At 39.7% G+C, this 11,407-nt stretch overlaps 1 non-coding gene across 1 annotated transcript; it reads right to left on the bottom strand.

Moving 5' to 3' along the window:
- Window positions 1–10,781: 10,781 nt before the first annotated feature.
- Window positions 10,782–10,889, bottom strand: LOC130964866 (small nucleolar RNA R71). The gene has a single exon (XR_009080933.1). It is a non-coding gene; the product is annotated as a small nucleolar RNA R71 (small nucleolar RNA).
- Between the last annotated feature and the right edge of the window lie 518 nt (window positions 10,890–11,407).

Below are 11,407 nucleotides of genomic sequence, written 5' to 3'. Positions count from 1 at the left end.
TTAATTTTCCATCTACTTAACTCAACTTTTTGGAAACATCTAATTAATAAAATAGCACACTTTCCTGCAACTCGTTGGGAGACGACCTGAGATTCATACTCCCAGTAATTTTTAATTTAAATTTTCCGTGACACATGTTAAATTGATAGGCAGATTTTTGGTGAGTTAAGAACTATACTTACAACGTAACCATTTTAATAATTTTTAATTCACCAACTTCTGTGTTCCATCAATTTTTGGCGCCGTTGCCGGGGAGTTGCAACAGTGTGTTAATTTATTGATTGGTATTTATTTTTATTGCAATTTTTTTCTTTTCGTTTTATCACTATGAACTGCACGTTTCTTTCGTTAAATGACGCGTTCGCTTCCTGATCCAAGCTTGCCAGCATTTGACCCTGAAATTGAAAGAACTCTTTCACATATAAGGCGAGCTAGGCGTAGGCGACTCCTCTTTGAGGACGAACCGGAACCGTCATTTAAGGAAGAAACAACCCCCCTTTCTACTGATCCAGTTCATTTACGTGCAGGTGACATGGCCGCACCCAGAAGAGTTACCATCCAGGAGGAAGGAGCCCCTGATTTTACGCTCCAACCATTCCAGGGGCACTACCCAGCAGTAGCTGTAGATTTTGAAATAAAATCTTCACTACTCAACTTGATGCCCAAATTTCATGGCTTACCTGCTCAAGAGCCTATCAAGCATCTTAGGGATTTCCACACCGCTTGCTCTACTGTTAAGCGTGATGGAGCTGATGAAATCTCTATTCTCTTAAAAGCCTTCCCGTTTTCTCTAGAGGAAAAGGCAAGAGAGTGGTACTACACTTAGCCCAGAGAGACTATTTCCAACTGGGATACACTTAGGAGAGAATTTCTGGATAAATTCTTTCCAGCTGAAGTTGCTGACAAGCTAAGGAAGGACATGTCTATGATCGTCCAGGATGAATCTGAGACCCTCTATGAATACTTAGAACGCTTCAATACACTTCGAAATGCATGTCCCCATCATATGATTGACAAGGTAGTCTTACTCGGTTACTTTACACAGGGTCTAAAACCTCAAGATAGAACCACATTGGAAGGTGCTTGCAATGGTTCTATGAAAAAGCACAAGACTACAGACGAAGCATGGGAATTGATCAGAGACTTAGCTGACTCTACTAGGAATTATAGACAAAGACAAAGTCGATCAAGAGCTGTTGCGGAGGTATCCACTAATACAGAGACTACTGCTATAACCCAGAGTCTATGTGAAATTACTAACTTACTGAAGCAGATGCAACTGAATCAACAATAATCTCAGCAAGTTCAGTCTTCTCCACCACAGCACAGCCAACAGTTAGTCCCTCAAAGAGTGTGCGGTGTCTGTGCAGATTATAGTCACTATACCGATGAGTGTCCGCAGCTCCAACAAGAAGACAATACTGTAGCAGCCACTCACAATTTTTATGACTGCCCCAATCAAGGGTACAATCAAGGTGGCAACTATAATCAAGGAAGGCAGGATAATTCCAACCAAGGCTGGAGAGATAATTCCAACCAAGGCTGGAGAGACAATCCTAACAGAGGAGGCAGAGATAACAATGGAAACCAGAGGTGGAACAACAATCACAACAGGCAGTAGAATCAACCTTACAGAGCACCTAATTTAAGACAACCTCAAGCCCCTCAGCAAACCTCTCAAACCACCAACATCTCTTCATCTCCTAATGCTGACTTACTACAAACCATTGTTCAGAGACATCAGGCTATGAAGGATCATCTTAAAACAACCCTGGATACTTTCACTTCTACTGTCACTTCTACTTTACAAACTCTTGTCTCACAGATGGGATCAATGCAAAATTCCAATAACCAGTCCTCAAGCTCTGGTGGACTCCCATCTCAACCACACCCCAACCCGAATGGTGGTATTAATGCCGTCACCCTAAGGTCTGGAACCACACTGCAGGAGAAAAATCAGGAGGAGCCACGCCCCACAGAACACGCCTCAGCTGAAGAGGTTGTGGAATTAGAAGATGTTGAAGGGGAAGAGGACATACAGGACATAGCTGAGAGAGAAGAGGCTCAACCACAGGAGAAAGCATTGAAAGGCGCAGACACTGCAGAAAACACCACTCCTATTCCATTTCCACAACTTGCAAGGAAGCCCAAGAAACAGTTGGAACCTGACCCCAAAATGGTAGAAATCTTCAAAAAGGTTGAGGTAATTGTTCCTCTTTTTAACGTCATTCAACAGGTACCTAAATATGCAAAGTTTCTAAAAGATTTATGTATACATAAGGACAAAATTAATGAATTAGAAACTATTCCTTTAGGAAGTTCCATATCTGCTTTAATGGGAAGTTTACCTGAAAAATGTAGTGACCCAGGCCCTTGTATAGTTAGTTGTACTATTGGTGGTGTAGTAATTTATGATTGCATGTGTGATTTGGGAGCATGTGTTAGTATTATGCCTTTATCTGTATATGATGTTTTAAGGCTCCCTCCCTTGAAAAGGTCGGCAGCTCGTTTTGTGTTGGCAGATAAAAGCATTATTACAGTAGCTGGAGTTGCTGAAGATGTTTTAGTAAACATTAAAGGGCTCATATTTCCCACTGATTTCTATATCTGGGGGATGCCCAATAATGACTTAGATAAGCCATCATCAATCTTACTTGGCAGACCATTCCTGAAGACATCAAGATTCAGATTAGATGCCTTTTCCAGAACATATTCCTTTGAAATAGATGGCCGAATAGCAATCTTCAATTTGAATGGAGTCACAAACAACCCTCCAGAAGATCATTCCATCTTCCAATGTGATGTCATAGATGAAACTGTAGCTGAAATTCACCAAGAAGAACTGGAAGAGAAGTACACAGAACAAAGTCCAAGTGTGGGGACTCTATTAGCTAACGATAAGGACACTTCTGGATTTTCACAAGCTCCAGACAATCCAGAGCCTACCCATGACCAGAAGACCGAGTTGAAACCTCTCCCTCCACATCTCAAATACGCTTATCTTGAAGAAGGGCAGAAGTTTCCAGTTATTATTGCACAGGATCTCACTCCTGAACAGGAAGAGCAGCTACTTAATGTGCTGAGGAAGCACAAGAAAGCAATTGGATGGAGTTTGGCAGACATCGTAGGCATTGACCCTCAGGTATGTGAGCACATAATATTTTTAGAGGAAGGAGCAAGACCTGTCCGCCAACCCCAGAGAAGACTGAATCCCACTATTTTGGAAGTTGTCAAAAAGGAGGTGACCAGACTATTGGAAGCCGGTATCATTTATCCCATTTCAGACAGTGAATGGGTTAGCCCAGTACAAGTGGTGCCCAAGAAGTCTGGAGTCACTATAATAAAGAATGAGCATGGGAAGCTCATAGCAACTAGAGTTCAGAATGCTTGGAGAGTCTGCATTGATTACATGCGTCTCAACCAAGCTACCCGTAAGGATCACTACCCACTTCCATTCATTGATCAAATGTTGGATCGCCTGTCAGATAAATAACATTATTGCTTTTTAGATGGTTACACAGGTTATTTCCAAATTCATATAGCCCCTGAGGATCAGGAAAAGACCACTTTTATGTGTCCCTTCGGAACGTATGCTTATAAGAGAATGCCCTTTGGCTTGTGCAATGCACCAGCTACCTTCCAAAGGTGGATGATGAGTCTTTTCTCTGACCTTATTGAGGATTGTATGGAAGTTTTTATGGACGATTTTAGCGTTTATGGTGATTCTTTTAGCCTTTGCTTGGATGGATTATCTAGAGTATTGATGAGCGGATAATTTGTACACTTTTTGGCATTGTTTTTAGTATGTTTTTAGTATGATTTAGTTAGTTTTTAGTATATTTTTATTAGTTTTTAATTAAAATTCACTTTTCTGGACATTACTATGAGTTTGTGTATTTTTCTGTGATTTCAGGTATTTTCTGGCTGAAATTGAGGGACCTGAGCAAAAATCTGATTCAGAGACTGAAAAGGACTGCAGATGCTGTTGGATTCTGACCTCCCTGCACTCGAAGTGGATTTTCTGGAGCTACAGAAGCCCAATTGGCGTGCTCTCAACGGCGTTGGAAAGTAGACATCCTGGGCTTTCCAGCAATATATGATCGTTCATACTTTGCCCAAGATTTGATGGCCCAAACCGGCGTTCAAAGTCACCTTCTGAATTCCCAGCGTTAAACGCCGGAACTGGCACCCAAATGGGAGTTAAACACCCAAACTGGCACAAAAGCTGGCGTTTAACTCCAAGAAGAGTCTCTACACGAAAATGCTTCAATGCTCAGCCCAAGCACACACCAAGTGGGTCCGGAAGTGGATTTTTATGTCTTTTACTCATCTTTGTAATTCTTAAGCTACTAGTTCCCTATATATAGGACCTTTTGCTATTTGTATTTTCATCTTTGGATCTTAGATCATCTTTAGGTCTTTGAATCTTTTGATCACTGGGGGCTGGCCTCACGGCCATGCCTAGACCTTGTTCTTATGTATTTTCAACGGTGGAGTTTCTACACGCCATAGATTAAGGTGTGGAGCTCTGCTGTACCTCGAGTATTAATGCGATTACTATTGTTCTTCTATTCAATTCAGCTTGTTCTTATTCCAAGATATTCATTCGCACTCAAGAACTTGATGAATGTGATGATTATATGACACTCATCATCATTCTCACTTATGAACAAGTGACTGACAACCACTTCTGTTCTACAAGCAAACAAGGCTCTAATGTTTATCTCTTGGGTTCTTTAACCGGAATCTTCGTGGTATAAGCTAGAATTGATGGCGGCATTCAAGAGAATCCGGAAGGTCTAAACCTTGTCTGTGGTATTCTGAGTAGGATTCAATGATTGAATGACTGTGACGAGCTTCAAACTCGCGATTGTGGGGCGTTAGTGACAGACGCAAAAGAATCACTGGATTCTATTCCGACATGATCGAGAACCGACAGCTGGATAGCCGTGCCGTGACAGGGTGCGTTGAACATTTCCACTGAGAGGATGGGAGGTAGCCACTGACAACGGTGAAACCCTTGCATACAGCTTGCCATGGAAAGGAGTAAGAAGGATTGGATGAAGACAGTAGGAAAGCAGAGAGACGGAAGGGACAAAGCATCTTCATACGCTTATCTGAAGTTCTCACCAATGAATTACATAAGTATCTCTATCTTTATCTTTATGTTTTATTCATATATCATCCATAACCATTTGAGTCTGCCTGACTAAGATTTACAAGGTGACCATAGCTTGCTTCATACCAACAATCTCCGTGGGATCGACCCTTACTCGCGTAAGGTTTATTACTTGGACAACCCAGTGCACTTGCTGGTTAGTTGTGCGAAGTTGTGTTTATGCCATGGTATTGAGCACCAAGTCTTTGGGGCCATTACTAGGGATTATTTGAGTTGTGAAAAGTAGTGATCACAATTTCGTGCACCAAGTTTTTAGCGCCGTTGCCGGGGATTGTTTTGAGTATGGACAACTAACGGTTCATCTTGTTGCTTAGATTAGGTATTTTTCAGAGTTCTTAAGAATGAATTCTAGTGTTTCAAGGTGATGTTCTTATCATCACCAAAGCTGATTGATTCTCATCAATTTAGCTCTTGAATGCAATGTCCTGCTGAAGCTTGGCTAGCCATGTCTAATTTCTTTAGACTAAAGCTTTAGACTAACATTGCATGATTCCTGGAATTCTCATTAAGAATTTTGATATCTTTATTTTCTTTTCCACTTAATTTTCGAAAAAACCAAAAAAATTTACAAAATCATTAAAACCAAAAATATTTTATGTTTCTTGTTGAGTCTAGTGTCACATTTTAAGTTTGGTGTCTTGCATGCATTGTTTATTTGATCTTGGTTTTATTTTCAAGTCAATAATACAGGGAACTGAAGGTTCAGTATATGCAGCATAGGAATTATACAGAAAAAGCTGGGCGTTCAAAACGCCCAGTGAAGAAGGAAAAACTGGCGTTTAAACACCAGCCAGGGTACCTGGCTGGGCGTTTAACGCCCAAAAGGGTAGCAATTTGGGCGTTAAACGCCAGAATGTGCACCATTCTGGGCGTTTAACGCCAGGATGGCACAAGAGGGAAGATTCTGTTTTCAATGCAAATTTTTTTCAAGTTTTCAAAGATTTTCAAAATCAAATCTTTTTCAAATCATATCTTTTCAATCAAATCTTTTTTCAAATCAATTTCTTTCCTTTTTAAAAAATACTTGCTATCAATTAATGATTTGATTCAACATCTCAAGTATGTTGCATTTTCTGTTGAGAAAGGTTTAATGTTTGAATCATATCTTTTCTTGTTAGCCAAGTCATTATTTTTTAAAATCAAATCCTTTTTCAATTTGTTTTTCAAATCATATCTTCTCAATCACATCTTTTTCAAAAAAAAAAGTTTTCAATCATATCTTCTTCAAAATCTTTATCAAAATGATTTTAAAATCTTTTTAACTTAATTTTCGAAAAACTCTTCCTCTCTTCTCACATCCTTCTATTTATGGAGTAACACTCCTCCTCAATGCAAAATTCGAACCCTACCTCACTAAGTTCGAATTCTTCTACCTCTTTCTTCTATTTTTCTGTTCCTCTGACACCTCAAGGAATCTCTATACTGTGACATAGAGGATTCCACATTTTCTTGTTCTCTTCTCTTTCATATGAGCAGGAACAAAGACAAAGGCATTCTTGTTGAAGCTGACCCTGAACCTGAAAGGACCTTGAAGTGAAAGCTAAGAGAAGCTAAGGCACAACTCTCTCTAGAGGACCTAACAGAAATCTTCAAAGAAGAAGAAACCATGGCAGCCGAAAACAACAACAATGCCAACAATGCAAGGAAGGTGCTGGGTAACTTTACTACACCTACTCCCGACTTCTATGGGAGAAGCATCTCTATCCCTGCTGATGAGCGGATAATTTGTACGCTTTTTGGCATTGTTTTTAGTATGTTTTTAGTATGATCTAGTTAGCTTTTAGTATATTTTTATTAGTTTTTAGTTAAAATTCACTTTTCTGGACTTTACTATGAGTTTGTGTGTTTTTCTGTGATTTCAGGTATTTTCTGGCTGAAATTGAGGGACCTGAGCAAAAATCTGATCCAGAGACTGAAAAGGACTGCAGATGCTGTTGGATTCTGACCTCTCTGCATTCGAAGTGGATTTTCTTGAGCTACAGAAGCCCAATTGGCGCGCTCTCAAAAGCGTTGGAAAGTAGACATCCTGGGCTTTCCAGCAATATATGATAGCCCATACTTTGCTCAAGATTTGATGGCCCAAACCGGCGTTCAAAGTCACCCTCAGAAATTCCAGCGTTAAACGCTGGAACTGGCACCTAAATGGGAGTTAAACGCCCAAACTGGCATAAAAGCTGGTGTTTAACTCCAAGAAGAGTCTCTACACGAAATTGCTTCATTGCTCAGCCCAAGCACACACCAAGTGGGCCCGGAAGTGGATTTTTATGTCCTTTACTCATCTTTGTAAACCTTAGGCTACTAGTTTCCTATAAATAGGACCTTTTACTATTGTAAAAAAAAGGGATCTTTCGATCATGCTTTGATGATTGAACCCTCTTTGGGAGGCTGGCCATTCGGCCATGCCTAGACCTTGTTCTTATGTATTTTCAACGGTGGAGTTTCTACACACCATAGATTAAGGTGTGGAGCTCTGCTGTACCTCGAGTATTAATGCAATTACTATTGTTCTTCTATTCAATTCCGCTTGTTCTTTGTCCAAGATATCACTTGTTCTTCAACTTGATGAATGTGATGATCCGTGACACTCATCATCATTCTCACCTATGAACGTGTGACTGACAACCACCTCCGTTCTACCTTAGATTGGGTGAATATCTCTTGGATTCCTGATACACGATGCATGGTTGATCGCCTGACAATCGAGTGCTCGCCTGACAAACGAGCCAGCCATTCCGTGAGATCAGAGTCTTCGTGGTATAGGCTAGAACTGATGGCGGCATTCAAGAGAATCCGGAAGGTCTAACCTTGTCTGTGGTATTCTGAGTAGGATTCAATGATTGAATGACTGTGACGTGCTTCAAACTCCTAGCAGGCGGGGCGTTAGTGACAGACGCAAAAGAATCACTGGATTCTATTCCGGCCTGACCGAGAACCGACAGATGATTAGCCTATACTGTGACAGAGCATAGGAACGTTTCCACTGAGAGGATGGGAGGTAGCCACTGACAACGGTGAAACCCTTGCATAAGCTTGCCATGGAAAGGAGTAAGAAGGATTGGATGAAGACAGTAGGAAAGCAGAGAGACGGAAGGGAAGGCATCTTCATACGCTTATCTGAAGTTCCTACCAATGAATTACATAAGTACCTCTATCTTTATCTTTATGCTTTATTCGTATATCACTATACCCATTTGAGTCTGCCTGACTAAGATTTACAAGGTGACCATAGCTTGCTTCATACCAACAATCTCCGTGGGATCGACCCTTACTCGCGTAAGGTTTATTACTTGGATGACCCAGTGCACTTGCTGGTTAGTTGTGCAAAGTTGTGTTTATGCCATGGTATTGAGCACCAAGTTCTTGGGGCCATTACTAGGGATTATTTGAGTTGTGAAAAGTTGTGATCACAATTTCGCACACCAAGTTTTTGGCGCCGTTGCCGGGGATTGTTTTGTGTATGGACAACTGACGGTTCATCTTGTTGCTTAGATTAGGTATTTTTCTTCAGAGTTCTTAAGAATGAGTTCTAGAGTTTCATGATGATCTGTTGAAATCTGGCTGGCTGAGAAGCCATGTCTAATCTTATTGGACCGAGGTTTCAACTAATCATCACAAGAGCTTGTTGATTTCTATCAATCTTGCTATTGGAGCAATGATCTGCTAAGGCTTGGCTGGCCATTGGCCATGTCTAGTGTTTTGGACCGAAGCTTTCTCTGAAAGCTTGGCTGGCTGAGAAGCCATGTCTAATTCCTGGACCGGAGTCTTAGACTAGCATTTGCAATGATTCCTGGAATCCAAATTAAGAATTCTGAAACTTTTATTTTCTATTTTCATAAAATTTTCGAAAAAATACAAAAAAATTACAAAATCATAAAAACCAAAAATATTTTATGTTTCTTGTTTGAGTCTAGTGTCTCATTTTGAGTTTGGTGTCAATTGCATGCATTCATTCATGTGTCTTAAGGATCTTCAAGATGTTATTGATGATTTCTTACTCTAATCTTTAAATTCTCTTGACTTGAGTGTTTTGTGTGTCTCATATGCATTCTCATTAGTGTCAGTAGTATACAAACTGCAAAGTTTGGTGTCTTGCATGCATTGTTATTTGATTTTAGTTGCATTTTGATTATTAAAAAATCCAAAAATATTTTTAATTTGTGTCTTCTCAAGTCAATAATACAGAGAATTAAAGATTCAGAACATACAGCAGAGGAATTGCACAGAAAAAGCTGGGCGTTCAAAACGCCCAGTGAAGAAGGACAGACTGGCGTTTAAACGCCAGCCAGGGTACCTGGTTGGGCGTTTAACGCCCAAAAGGGTATAGATTTGGGCGTTAAACGCCAGAATGTGCACCATTCTGGGCGTTTAACGCCAGGATGGCACAAGGGGGAGGATTTTGTTTTCAAATCAATTTTTTTTCAAGTTTTCAAAGTTTTTCAAAATCAAATCTTTTTCAAATCATATCTTTTCAATCAAATGTTTTCAAAATCAATTTCTTTCCTTTTTCAAAGATACTTGCTATCAATTAATGATTTGATTCAACATATCAAGTCTGTTGCCTTTTCTGTTGAGAAAGGTTTAATGTGTGAATCATATCTTTTCTTGATAGCCAAGTTATTAATTTTTAAAAATCAAATCTTTTTAAAAATGTTTTTCAAATCATATCTTCTCAATCACATCTTTTTTAAAACCAATCATATCTTCTTAACCTCATCTTTTTCAAAATAGTTTTCAATCAAATCTTTTTGACTTCTAATTTCAAAATCTTTTTCAAAAATCACCTTACTTCTTTCCCACTTTTGTTTTCGAAAATCAATTAGTGTTTTTCAAAATGTTTTCAAAATCTTTTACTTAATTTTCGAAAATTACTTCCCTTCTTCTCACATCCTTTTATTTATGGACTAACACTATTCCTTAATGCAAAATTCGAACTCCATCTTCTTTGATAAGTTCGAATTTTCTACTTCTGTCTTCTACTTTTCTTTTTCTCTGACACCTCAAGGAATCTCTATACTGTGACATAGAGGATTCCACATTTTCTTGTTCTCTTCTCTTTCATATGAGCAGGAACAAAGACAAAAGCATTCTTGTTGAAGCTGACCCTGAACCTGAAAGGACCTCGAAGCGAAAGCTAAGAGAAGCTAAGGCACAACTCTCTGTAGAGGACCTAACAGAAATCTTCAAAGAAGAAGAACCCATGGCAGCCGAAAATAACAACAATGCAAATAATGCAAGGAAGGTGCTGGGTGACTTTACTGCACCTACTCCCGACTTCTATGGGAGAAGCATCTCTGTCCCTGCCATTGGAGCAAACAACTTTGAGCTTAAGCCTCAATTAGTTTCTCTAATGCAACAGAATTGCAAGTTCCATGGACTTCCATTGGAAGATCCTCATCAGTTCTTAACTGAATTCTTGCAAATCTGTGACACTGTCAAGACTAATGGGGTTGACCCTGAGGTCTACAGACTTATGCTATTCCCTTTTGCTGTAAGAGACAGAGCTAGGACATGGTTGGATTCACAACCTAAAGAAAGCCTGGACTCATGGGAAAAGCTAGTCAATGCCTTCTTGGCAAAGTTCTTTCCACCTCAAAAATTGAGTAAGCTTAGAGTGGAAGTCCAAACCTTCAGACAGAAGGATGGAGAATCCCTCTATGAAGCTTGGGAAAGATACAAACAATTGATCAGAAAATGTCCTTCTGACATGCTTTCTGAATGGAGCATCATAGGTATTTTCTATGATGGTCTCTCTGAACTGTCCAAGATGTCTTTGGATAGCTCTGCTGGAGGATCTCTTCATCTGAAGAAGACGCCTGCAGAAGCTCAAGAACTAATTGAAATGGTTGCAAATAACCAATTCATGTACACTTCTGAAAGGAATCCTGTGAACAATGGGACTAATCAGAAGAAAGGAGTTCTTGAGATTGATACTCTGAATGCCATTCTGGCTCAGAACAAGATATTGACTCAACAAGTCAATTTGATTTCTCAAAGTCTGTCTGGAATGCAAAATGCACCAAACAGTACTAAGGATGCTTCATCTGAAGAAGAAGCATATGATCCTGAGAACCCTTCAATGGAAGAGGTGAATTACCTAGGAGAACCCTATGGAAACACCTATAATTCTTCATGGAGAAATCATCCAAATTTCTCATGGAAGAATCAAGAGAGACCTCAACAAGGTTTCAATAACAATAATGGTGGAAGAAACAGGTTTAGCAATGGCAA

The sequence above is a fragment of the Arachis stenosperma genome, chromosome 2 (assembly GCF_014773155.1).
Source record: "Arachis stenosperma cultivar V10309 chromosome 2, arast.V10309.gnm1.PFL2, whole genome shotgun sequence".
NCBI lineage: Eukaryota > Viridiplantae > Streptophyta > Magnoliopsida > Fabales > Fabaceae > Arachis > Arachis stenosperma.
This window is presented reverse-complemented; position numbering and strand designations above follow the sequence as displayed.